The 13279-nt window shown below is 38.6% G+C and overlaps 1 long non-coding RNA gene across 1 annotated transcript; it reads left to right on the top strand.

Annotated features, from left to right (window-relative positions):
* Positions 1-1441: 1441 nt before the first annotated feature.
* On the top strand, positions 1442-9175 carry LOC124269513. The gene is made up of 3 exons (XR_006896526.1): positions 1442-1581; positions 4745-4878; positions 7258-9175. It is a non-coding gene; the product is annotated as an uncharacterized LOC124269513 (long non-coding RNA).
* Positions 9176-13279: the final 4104 nt, after the last annotated feature.

The raw sequence follows: 13279 nt of genomic DNA, 5'->3' as shown, positions 1-13279 counted from the left end.
GGACACAACCAGACTCTCGGATACAGAACACATTGACATCTGTCATATTGGACATCGTGTCGGATACACTGATAAACTGGTGTCACTGATAAACCAGACTATCGGTACAGAACTCATTGATATCTCCTGTCACCGATAAACTGGACGACATGCAGTTACGTATTATCTCCTCTATAGTTGTCATACAGGCCTGTCAATATGTGACCGGGGTCGTGCTACTTTCCATGATGACGTCATCTTATACTGGCTGTAAAGCCTTGTGTGTGTCTACCTGACCCAGTGTGCCGGGTACAGATGGGGGTGACAGGAAGGGAGTGTACCCTGACCTCCATCCCACACGGCGACCATACCAGAGATGTTTTCCTCAGGACCGATGGGTCAAGCCACTCCATCATCGGTAACGTCCAAGTGAGTGTGAAGTTACGCTGCAACATGCTTAGCAGATCATGATATCGATAGATTAGCAGTTCTAATGTTTCCAAGTTCACACACCTGAAGCATCTCTTTTGTCTACGGATAATTCAGTGTTGATTAAATTGTAATAAGTTGCTGTCAACGAATAAAACTATAGAGACCATGGTCCCTAGTATGGTGATCTACCTTCAGTTGCTGGTAATCTATAGCCTGTTTATATATTGTTTTCGCATCTTTAGTTTAAATTGTTTACATTTAATCACTCGGTTTAAATTTATATCTGTGATAATCTAGTTTTACAGTTCTTTGTTGACAGGTGTTTGTAATTTACTTTTAATTGTTATAAATCTATAACTTGATTTAGTCACGATATGACTAAAATATTGTCCATGTGATTTAAAATCTTAACTCACTCACTCAAAGTCACTCAAAGAAATAGGTTAGCTGTTTAATACGTGTTGACAGAACTCATGACCTGTACCCTGCAATGTGTGCAAATTATATCGTATTTGGGCACACTGCCATAACACTATTCAGACCTCTGTTCTCTAAACAAATCCTTTGTTATCAGTGTATGCGGTTGTTATGGTGTTGTTGTTTTCTGGGAATAGTACAATATCTATTTTTTGGACATTTTTGTTATTATTTAGATACTTTCCACACGCATATGTGAAGACCGTCCATGTAGAGAAGGGGAAGTGTGCGTGCCAGTAACGTCTGGCACAGCTCACATATGTCTGATGGCACCGCCGGGTGACATGACGACGTCCACATCTACCCAAACTTCATATTCATCCCCGCCTACGTCAGTTAGTGTTTCAAACACGCCTGCAACTGATCTCTCTGTCGCAACTTCGTCGACTACAACAGAACACACTACTGTCGTCACGACTGTTGACGCTACTACAATCCCAGATGGAATTACTTCACTCACTTCTGCGGTATCAGTTATAACCTCTACTACTCCTACTACTACAACCACTACTACAACTCCTACTACTACAACTACTACTAGAACTCCTACAACTTTTACTCATACAACGTTTACTACTACTACTACTACTGATACTACTACTACTACTACCACCACCACCACCACCACCACCGCTACTACTACAACGACGACAACAACAACTACTACTGCCCCTGCAACAACCGCTGCAACAGGTGAGTTCAGATGAACAGACTGTATTCCATCCTAAAAATACTGAATACAAGGAACTTACAGTTTCTTACAAACCATTATTCTCCAATTTCGTTCTTTTTTGCCACGAATGCTTTGCTTGAAATTTCAATGTAGGTTCAAGTTCATGGCCCAGCTCCAGGATATTGAACTAAAAGTATTTAGGTAAAGGTATGTCACAATGCCAGAAACCGCTGAGAAGAGCCAAGACAATGTCAGCAACTGTATACTGCTCCATCTTTCAGACATAGGAAACCAGTGATGATATAGTTTTAAACATAGGGTGTATAGTTATCCAATAGTTAACAACCATTGACATACAATACCACATACAATAAGAAAAAACTATTTTTATTCAAAAGATTTGTCATTAGGAAAAGAGTTTTTATTGTTAGCTGCAATTGCAGATTAGGCGCAGATAATATCTCCTAATCTACTGTTGATACAAATACATACTGACAAACTTATTGGTTGGTGGCGTGTGCACCTCAACCTTATAAACAGGCTGAATTTGTCTCTCAGGTGAAATTTCTCTCTATATATACACTTGGGTTATTCAAGATAACTTTCAGCCAATGATACTTAGTATCTATGTATTTTGGCAAATCCAAGTGATCAATGAACATAGCTGAAGCAAATTAGGAGCCACGTGACCATGTGGGTAATCCGAAATAATTGTCACGCTTTACTTCCCCAGTTAATGCGGAAATCGATTTTTCTGTAAATCTCTACTTTACACATATTCTGTGTTTTCACTGATCAAAACGTTAATAAACTCTTGTAAACACTTTCGATTCAAGACAATTTTACACGTAATAGAGCACACTTGTACCAGTTCAGTGCATAATTTCGATTTGCAGAATCGGAGAATCCATTCCATTTTAGTAACACCAATAGACGTTCCTAGAATTTAGCGAAGCGTGTTCAGTAACAGTACCGCCAGTGCTAGGCGCTGAGTGTACATGTTCAATGTAGACCCATTGCCATCCGCCATAAAATAAAAGCAATATGTATGACCATGCTTCCTCCTCCCGTCAATCGTACTTCATTTCCAGACATGACTAGACATGATAAAGACCTTTGATATGAAATGTCATATACTGGAGATGAGAGTACTGTATTTGCGATGTCATTACCGATCTCTAATACTTCAACTTCAACTTCTTTATTCTCCTTCAACCACCTAGTGGCGGTACAAGAGTACAAGAGCGTCTGGTTACATAGACAAAGACAAGATGGGGCACAGTTAACATTTAAAGTGTGTTAGTATACTATTAATAAACGTCGATAGCTTATTTAATTCTGCTGTTTTCTTGGTACACATTAGTTGCTTGAAGGTAACCAGATTTTTTTACATTTAAGATATTTCGAAGGGATACACTTTAGTCTACTATCATTAAAGTAACCACATCTCAGTAAATAATTAAGTTCATCAGCTATTGTGGGGTAGTTGCATAACTTACACGTTCTATTTTCTCTGATTATGCCCTCCCAGCGGCCAATCTCTATCAGTAGAAGGTGGTTAATTCTTCTGATTTCAAAATTGGGGTATAAATATTGGTTGGAAGAAAAAATTAAAGTTCAAATGTTATGGGGTCTTTTTATAGTCTTGTAATATAGCGCCTTTGGGCCATTATTCATTAAAGACCACCAACTCTGAATAAATTGGTCTTTTAAAACTAGTTCTACCTTTCAGGCCAGCCATTCAGTGTTAACACATTCTGGATTTCTGAAATATCACTAAGACCTAAATGAATTTCTAATGCAATCGATAAAAAGTAACCACTTATTATGATAGTCATAGTGTTGTTTTGTAGTGTGAAATAATTTAACGTTTGTTATTTTAGGTACAACAAGAGTGTGCCAATAATAAATCAATCGCTCAATCGCTCAATTCTCAGAGGGTACCTTCCCGTTTCTCAGTATACCTTGTAAATTGGGGTAGAAGCAAGTCTCTAATGGACTGAGGAATGGTCATCGTGATGCTCTTAAAATCACCTTCAGCCAAACATTCATCTCACGTCCTTCTCACTAAATTTCTTAATTTACTCAGGTGCCTCCAACGTTGCCTCCAGTTGTGCTCCCGGAATTCATTGGAAATTAAAAATACATTCCAAGTATATGCAATAAATACAGGTGTAAAGTAACTTATTTTTAAAAAAAAATAGACATGTACACAACAGTTATTCAGATTGGTTCATTTTCTAAGATGCGTACTAAATGTCATCCAAAATGTATTAAAGTTGTTTCACAATTTGGTGAAGCCCAATCAATGTCCTAAAGACTTTATCTTTGGCAAACTTCTGCGCAGTAAACAGTAAGAACTGTTTCAAAATAACCATCACGAAATCGTGAACAATGTGTCCACAAAATCAACATCTTACTGAATAAATATATCTCATTATTCATCCTAGTTATAGGAATATATCAACTGAGTTTTCATAGACAAACTGGACCAAACATACAACCAGTCTTGTGATATTGGCGACCCCTCCTCTACCGTCCACATAAGCTGACCATGTGTCTGTTCTCTCTTGGAGGCATGTGTGTGTGTGTGTGTGTGTGTGTGTGTGTGTGTTGTGTGTGTGTGTGTGTGTGTGTGTGTGTGTGTGTGTGTGTGTGTGTGTGTGTGTGTGTGTGAACTGTGTTCCCTTTTCGCCCACTCGTGTTGGCCCCTGTGTGCACGAGCATAACATACTGTTCATGCATGATGTGGGATTTCGTAGTGATGAGATGTTGCTTCCAGATGCACCCCAGTATTGTAAATGTGGAAGTTCCCATGTGTCTTGTTGGAGGTATATTATAAATACAAGTGGTATGTTTAGTCACATTAGCAACATAAAAACCCTCTGTTGGAAGCGCTGCATCCGCAGCTATATCACCACATTCATCAATATGCAGAAAGCTCACACAGATAAATGTAAAGCAATGATAAACGTTTTTTTCAGCATGTATGTTCCATACCTCCTTGCAGGAAACATGAAATGTCACGCTTTTTCACAAGTGGTATCTCGTGGTTGGTACGTACAAAGTTTTGTTCGAGACAGTAAAATCCAAATTAACATGATATATTCACTGGTATGAATCTCCCGCACACAAGGACACAACGTCTAGTGTACGTAAGCATGCATTTCGTCTTATATTCAGTCACGTACATTGGATGCTACACGGACAACAGGAACAGACTGCTGCCAAATGCAAAAACCATAAACCGAGGTTTGACGACTGAACGCTGTTTCCTGCACTGCCACGGCAAAGGATACAGATATTTTGGAACGCAAGTAAGACTGTGTATTTGATGTGATATATAAACATGATGGCGAATCGTTGTAAAAAAAAAAATGTCTTGCAAGGAATGAAAAACCAGCAGTCCTTGGGTTTTCCACAATCAGTACGATTTCAAAGGTTGTCCATAGGACAGCCATGGGTCTATCACATTGTAACCAGAATGCATGGGTTGATGAAAGAACATTCATTGAAAGTAAATACTTAACTTACGAGATGTACTCCTTTCACGATGATGGAGGTTCGATGAATAGAACTTCCCTTCCTGCCCTTCTGTGTCATCATGCACAGGACTTTCGCCAAAATGCATGTATATTCGTGGTTCTTCGCCAAGGCCAGAAGGGTAAACCAGCACATTCAAATCAGCAACTACGCTAGTTTGCTCTCACCGGAAATTTCATGACTTCCGGTTTCATCTCTAACTCGCATCTTGTGCCTTATAGTCCTCACAGAACTAATATTTGAATGCGGCAGTAAGTAGCAGTTATTTGAAACAGCCTGACTGCTTCAAGACTTCTTCTTTGCCTTAATTAATGGTTGAAGTATGTTTACTGACGTTATAGGCTTGTCAAATAAAGGGCACAATTTGAAAAATCAACCCCACTGATCTCACGCCACAGTACGTATTCATGCGTATGAATTCAGTGCGCACATTGGTGTTTTAATTCGTACGTCACTGTTACAACCGACCACGTTTTTAATTATTGAAATTTGTGAACGTATCATATTGATCCTGCAATGGTGTTCTTTCCAAAAGGATGGTGTTGTTCAGCCAGCCAACACCTGTATTATTGTTATTATTGCCCAGGCTACACCTAAGAAAAGTCCGGACGTTGATCCGAGTCTTGACGGGCCTCTGTTGTTTGCTACCAGTGAGGGCACTGCAGGAATGATGCGAAATATGCACACTCCAAACACGAACATAGTCTGTAATTCCAAGCCTGACTATTCAACTATTTCTTTTTCTGCTGGAGTATCCAATCATGTAGAAGCCCCTGCCTTATTTTCTGCCAGATTCACCTAACATGGGTTACAGTTGTTTCATCTAACAAACAAAAGAACGGAAATTATAAATTTGGATTAAAACAGTAGAACAGCTGCAAAACTACCTACCAAATGAGGCCTCTCCTTCAGACGTACCTGTAGAGGACCATAACGCCTTTGGTCCTCTTTAGATGGAGATGACTCCATCTCCATCTCAACACGATCCACCTAACAGTAACCCAAAGACGTCACGTTCACATAATATACCACTTGTGGATCCACAACCTATTTCAATACAACTGTAGATGTCTTAATAATAATTCCAATAAAATAGGTTTGATACGAAATTGTAAATCGCAGGATTTTTCTCTCGAATCTGAGCATCCCTTCACTCGTCCGAGTGATAAACTTACTGGATATTCTTCTGTCTTGGTCAGGCAAGCATGCACAACAGCAATTTTCCAATTACAAGCTGTTGCTGTCCAAGTAACGTGTGTATTTTATGTTCACTCACCCTTACTCCTTTTTCAATCATAGAATATCTCAAAATCCGGTAAAAACTAGAACGGTACACGTTAATGATTACACTGTACTCAACTTTATCATCTTTTGTTATTTTTATACCCTTCAGTAGAAAAAAGTTGTTTAAGACACTATCGTGTTTTTTAAATAAAGTTCTAGATTCCTAGTTTTGGCTTATTTTGGAATGCATCTTTCTCAGTACAGACAAACGCACAGTAATATTTTTTAAGTATAAGTATGGACAAGCGGACATTTTCTTCCTTCCTGGGGTAATACTGTTATCATTCCCTACACTATGACTAATCAGTACCATACTCATCCTTCGAACGCACAGTAATATTTTTAAGTATAAGTATAAGTATGGACAAGCGGACATGTTCTTCCTTCCTGGGGTAATACTGTTATCATTCCCTACACTATGATTAATCAGTACCATACTCATCCTTCCAATCACCGTCTTATAATTGTAAAACCATGAAACACATGATCACTCATCTATTAATCTGGTATAAATGATCAATATATGACGTGTTGTATATTTGCCAGTGAATGAACCGAAAAATGACAACGAAATTAGAATGTGTGCCGAAACGTCGTCTCTACAAAATAAAGAAGTTATATGTACATTAAAAATGTGTCCTAATTCTTCATCTCCTCAACTCTTATATTGCCAATCAAGAGTATATTCTGAACAAGCGAAATAGGACGAATTCATTAGAAACTAAAACTGAATTAAATTAAATTTTACCACAATACTCGGATGTCGACTTCATATACTTATACTATATGTAAACAGCTTTCTGTTTTCATTAACAAAGCTACGAACAATTCATTATTTCCCTTAAACCATTATATCTGTTCTCTTGCAGAACGGTAGAGAATGTTACTGTGGAAACACCATCAAGGATGGATACGCGATGGTATCAGATGCTCAATGTTCATCAAACTGCGCTGGGGATCCAGGGACTAAGTGTGGGGGTGTATGGAAGATCTCAATCTATGAAATCCTTGTTTACACATAGATTACAAGCACTTCTTTTCCGACTGCTCGACCACATCACTTGTTCCAGCACGGAAAACGTCGTCTATGGCAACATAAGTCAGCAAACCATCATGATACAAGCTGTATCTAAGCTTTCAATTCACACTTGCGTTAGGTATAATATTAAACGCATGTTTGCAAAAAGTTGAAATCGATAGAGGAACAATGGACTGAAAGTAGGTTCGTTTCGTTTCCAATTCTATTTTACATCGATTAACTGCAGACAGTAGGCTTATTTCCTGCATTGTGTTAACTCATGTGACATATTTGATATAGCCCAGGTATCCTGCATGTATTTACCTTCACCATGTCTATCATGCACGGAGTCTCCAGTCCTGCAAGTGCTGAATACTCTTGTTTCCGTTGTTTTTAATGTAAAATGAGTATACAGTTTTTCAATCGTAAGTCCTACTTTAATTATATGCACATTGACTTGATCGTTGGTTGTTGCCCTGTTGTCTGGGATCCGAATTTATTTGTTTACACAATAACAGCGATAGTTATGCCGTTGTTTCCCCAGGGAAGCGAGGGCACTTGGATGTAGTATGATCTAACAAAAGATCACCCGAGAAGGAGCTGATAACGTTGACATGTGTAGCTGTAAGTTTCCGAGCGTTACGTTACAAGTATGTCTTGTATCTGGGCCCACTTGCACAATGCGATTTAAGCGCCACGACTATCTTAAGCCAATGTTGGAGAATGGGAGTTACAATCATTGTAGTGCTAAGATCGTTGTGTGCAAGTGAGCCCTGGTAAATAAGTCCAAATGTAGAATGAATGAATATGTGGGCTGGCGCTACTGACGGCCTGGAGAAATGAATGTTGGGTAATTCTTCTTAACTATTCAATACACTGTTTGACATAAATCCCTGATGGAATAGGAAATAATTATATTAGGCTTTGAATTGCATATCACTCTTTTATTATACTTTGTTACGTTTCAGAGTCTCCACGTAAAGCAATCAGCCATTATATAGACAGTTAATGATCCCGTTGTTTTGGCTATGTACAACAAAATGAATAATTCACTGCCTCATTCAAGTGGCTTTTATTGTCCTCTCTGTCTTTCAAAACCATGAAACGACGAATGTTATTCGTGGTTTTATTATTCATGTATTGCCTCTCCCACTCCACTATACAGTATATAACGTCTCTGGGGAAAACAGATGTTTCAGTGTTGTATGTAGACTTGTTTTGAGGAAGGTTGGCGACATTCGAGAACGATATATATGTACGGATACCTCAGTAATTACTTGAGTGCCGGCTAGAGCTATAACTGGTGCATACATGGATTCGTAATTAGGTACCAGCTGTTTCATATTTTGTGGATTGAAATTTTTCAGCTGCTACACATGCAAACAAAGATAGTAACTATTGTGTCGAACTTACCGCTGTCTCGAAGCAATAGCTTGGTCCCTGCGGGTTCCTATTCAGGCATCATGTAGCGATTGAGTCGTCGACCCTAGGATAACTCGATAACTTGTTTTACTTTGAAACTATGAGCCTATTTTGTAAACGTCTTCCTAAAAAGTATTATTTGCGAAAACATTTTAACAGTCTAAAACATGATCAAAATGTCCAATGATACCCTACTATATCCGCCATAAAGCTGGAATATTGCTGAGTGCGGCGTAAAACTAAACTCACCCTACTATATTGTTTTCTTTGAAATCAAAGTGTCGTTCCTCCATCCAAAATACAATGGTCTATAACTCCGCGCCAGATCAAATACGAAAGGTGAACCTGAAGACCAACCTGTAAAGTTGTGCTTCGACATCGACTGAGAAACTGCATAACACGAATGGATTTGCTTGTCTGCCAGCGCTTTATGCTTGGTAACCGTTAGGATCCGGGTTAGAATTTGTCTTCAGTAACTCAAGCTTGTCGTAAGAGGCGACTGACGGGATCTGGTGGTCAGGCTCGCTTTACGTGGTTGACACTTGTTATCGTATCCCAAGTGCGTAGATCGATGCCCATGTTGTTGATCACTGGATTGTCTTGTTCAGATTCAAATATTTCAAAACCGCCGCCATATAGCTTGGATATTGAGTGGCGTTAAACAACAAACCAATCATATTTGGTTTATCTCCCTCGCAGTCATTGACCTGCATTTTGCTGAGATTTTATGGCTCTTGGTCAAAATAATTATGATACGCATCTTCCATGTTACAGGAGGCTGAAAGTAATGTGGACCGAGGAAACCAGTGGTTGAAAGCATGACCACTACTCACACTTGCTGTGGAAACAAATTTAAACTGTTAAATAGCAATAAACGTATGTTGGAATTCTGGCTCACCCCGATTATGATTTAAACAAGGGGCTAATGTCTAAGATCTCCTCCCATATCAACAAGGCACTCCGTGATGTAACTGAAATACTGACCAAAGCGGCATTAAAACAAACCATTGACTCACGTGTCCAACAATTTACTTCCTGGTATCACTTAGAGTATAGTCCGTTTGGCTGAAAAGCGGACCGATAAATTGCAATCTAGTTTGTTATACAAGGTTTTAATTTTAAGGACATAAATTCTGCAATAAAACTCACAGAGTTGGTCTGATGTTTGATTATTATCAGCGTTTCATTGAACTTCAGAGACACTCATCGGATACTAAGTTGGACCCTGTGCGTACCCTTCATTGTTACACTGACCGTACAAAAGGGCAAAGACAGTTAGTTGCAAGGAAACCAGTCCTTATGAGTTTACGTCCGCCGTTCAACGCTATAACGGCTGCTACAGTGGGACATATTCTGGAGACTGGTATTCAGTTGGCTGGTTTAGGTGGTCGTGGCTTTTCTGCAAAATCCTATCGGCCAACAGTTGCAACACATGCAATAAAGAAGGGTGTTGATCCTAAGCCTGTTCAAACAATTGGACGGTGGAAGAGGTCTGAGGTGTTCTACAGTACAACCAGGACTTATTGAGAATTTGAGATTGTATTTTTTTATAATTTTTTCACTCATTACTCACGTATTAAATGTGAATATTAACAGATTCAAAGACAGGTGAACAGTTAGTATTTTGTCAAGTCATCATGGGCAGCAATGCAGGCTTCAATGCGGCGGGGCATACTACTGATCAAAGAACTTAGAAAGTCGTGGTCCATGCTGTCCAAATATCGGACCACCTGTTCTTTCATTTCAGCAATATTTGTCAGATTTTTCTTATTGACACTTTCCTTCATAAGTCTCCAAACATTTTCTATTGGAATTTGGTCAGGGCTATAGCTTGGCCAATCTAATAATGTAATATTTTGGGTCCGAAACCAGGCCTGTCAATGCTTTGAACGATGTTTTGGGTCGTTGTCCTGCTGGAAAATCCAAAAATGTCCATAGAACACGTGAGCAGATGGAAGTAAATGTCCCTCGAGAATATCTGTGTACCGCTCACTGTTCATATTTCCTTCAAATTCACAGAAGGGCGTTGCCCCTAGCACAGATATGCTACCCAATATGTTAAATTGCGGACTGTACTGTGGGCGCTGATACAAAGGTTTTTCAGTTTGTTTGGTACAGAATTTCAGTGTATTAGGAAACATCCACACAAAACTCCCATCTGAGAAAATCACATTGTCCCAGTTAAAATTTCTATGCTGTAAGCACCAGTTCAACCTTCGCTCCTTTTGTGCAGGTTTCATGATCGGTGATGGTATTCCTCGAAATTTTCTGCCAACCCATTGCATGCAGCTCAGTTCTAGTTGTCTCCTTATAGACAGCCACTGTTCCTCTATCAATCATATCATGCCTGTTCTACTTGAGATCACTTTAGCTGATCTGATGTCCTTGTTATAATACTCTAAAATCAACTTCCTCTTCTCTAAATCATCCACACTGAGGATCACTGAAAATGTCGTCTGCTAGCAAGTAAACAAAGGGGGATAACTCTTCACAAACTAATGACAAAGGATTATCGGAGATGTCTCTCTTGAATGAAACCAAGCACTTGATAGCTGGTCAAGGCTGTTTATACTAGAAATCCAATTAAACATATTCCTAAAATTCTCAATAATTTCTGGTCATACTATATCAACATTACGTCAATACTAAGGTACAACAGGGTGTGGTCACTGATGTTTTATCACAGTTTACCCTCCAATGTTTTTGAAGGAATATGTTACTGTTAAACATGGTTAATGTTATACAGATTAATATGTTGAGATTATAAGCGTTGTGTATACCTTGAGTCATGTTAAACGTGCTGATGATTTGACTACCTTCACGTTTATGTGTATATGGCTGAATTGTTTCCGAGGTGACGTTAAATTTTTACTCACTCACTCACTCATGTTAATGTGAATCACTATGCTATATTTTATGGGAGCTTCACAGGAGTAGGTTAGTTGTTATTTCCCCTTGGCCATCATGAGTATTTAAGTGTTGCGCGGTATATTTCTGTGTTTTTTATTACAACCTTTTCCAGTGTATTTTATTGTATTCTTTGCACTCAGTAGTTGGGCATGTCGTGTAATAAAATTTATGTTAAAAATGTATCACTAGTTGTGTTGCTTCACAATGACAGATATTTGTTAAAATAGTTGTCATGTGAAGCGCCAACGTGTACTATTACACCGGTGACGTCACACTCTCGTGACGTCACGTTTTCATTCTTGCTCTGTTCACTCTTTTCCTAGATTGTTATTATGTTGCATTGTGCATGTTGTATATCACTATCATAAGGATGTATAGGAGACAACTATGCTGCGTGTAATATTACAGGGATGTGCATTTCGTGTAATAAAATTTATGTTAAAATTTTATCACTAGTTGTGTTGCTTCACAATGACAGATATTTGTTAAAATAACTGACCAAAGCGGCATTAAAAGAAACCATTGACTCACGTGTCCAACAATTGTAGGTGCATTATAGTCTGTTTGCCTCAAAAGCGGACCGATGAATTGCTATCTAGTTTGCTATGCAAGGTTTTTATTTTTATGACATAAAGTCTACGAAAAAGTCACATAGTTAGTCTGCTGTTTAGATTATTATCAGTGTTTCATTGGGTATTATATAGTTGTTAGTTTTCAAGATGGATTGCAAATCATCGGTCCGCTTTTGAACCAAACGGACTATAGTCTAAGTGATACCAGGAAGTAAATCCTATTGTAGATCGTGTGTTAAAGTAAACATTTACACGGACCAGGAAGTGCGTGCAACGGGCGTAACACTTAATGTGGAAAACCCTGATAGTTGAGCGTGATTTCCTCTGCATTATCTGAACACATATAACAAGGAAGTTATGTCACCTACATTAGGCCATTATGTTATCAGTAGGCCGTTGTAATAGAGTATGACGCCAGCTATGGATAGTTAGCTAGCGATATGTTGCATGTTGAGTGATAGAAGACTCCTTTCAACATGTGAGCTGTTAGTCTGTCTCACTGTTCCTACACAGAAGCACTTTTTTTTACATTCCACCAGCAAAATACAAAATTCTATATGAATCAAGTCTACATTTCCTCAATTTTAGGAATCTATGAGTTCAGTGCGACACTTTTTTTAATTTAAATGGAGTAATTTATTTGTATCGGAATTACATACATGTATATATTACAAACTAAGCATTAGTCCAGTGCACTGTTGATGTTTGTGTTAGTGTGACTTGTAATATACCTTGCCTTGTGTTGCTCTTTATTTGACTGCGTGTTGTTCAAGTTTGAAATATTCCAGTATTGAAGGGTGTTCTTCTGCTTTTTGGAATTTGTTGTTGCTTCTTTGTTTCAAAAATAGAAAGTTTTGTCCGCTACGTTGTTTTCCAACATCAGCGGAGATCACCATGGTATATATTTTCTGTCAGATGATGCAGAGTGCCTTGTGAGAACAGGTAAGAAAGGGACGACCAGAAGAAAAG

This window comes from Haliotis rubra, unplaced genomic scaffold, assembly GCF_003918875.1.
Source record: "Haliotis rubra isolate DU_JTF1 unplaced genomic scaffold, ASM391887v1 Scf1450, whole genome shotgun sequence".
NCBI lineage: Eukaryota > Metazoa > Mollusca > Gastropoda > Lepetellida > Haliotidae > Haliotis > Haliotis rubra.
The sequence above is the reverse complement of the archived record's forward strand: the minus strand, read 5'-3'. Positions and strand labels throughout refer to the sequence as shown.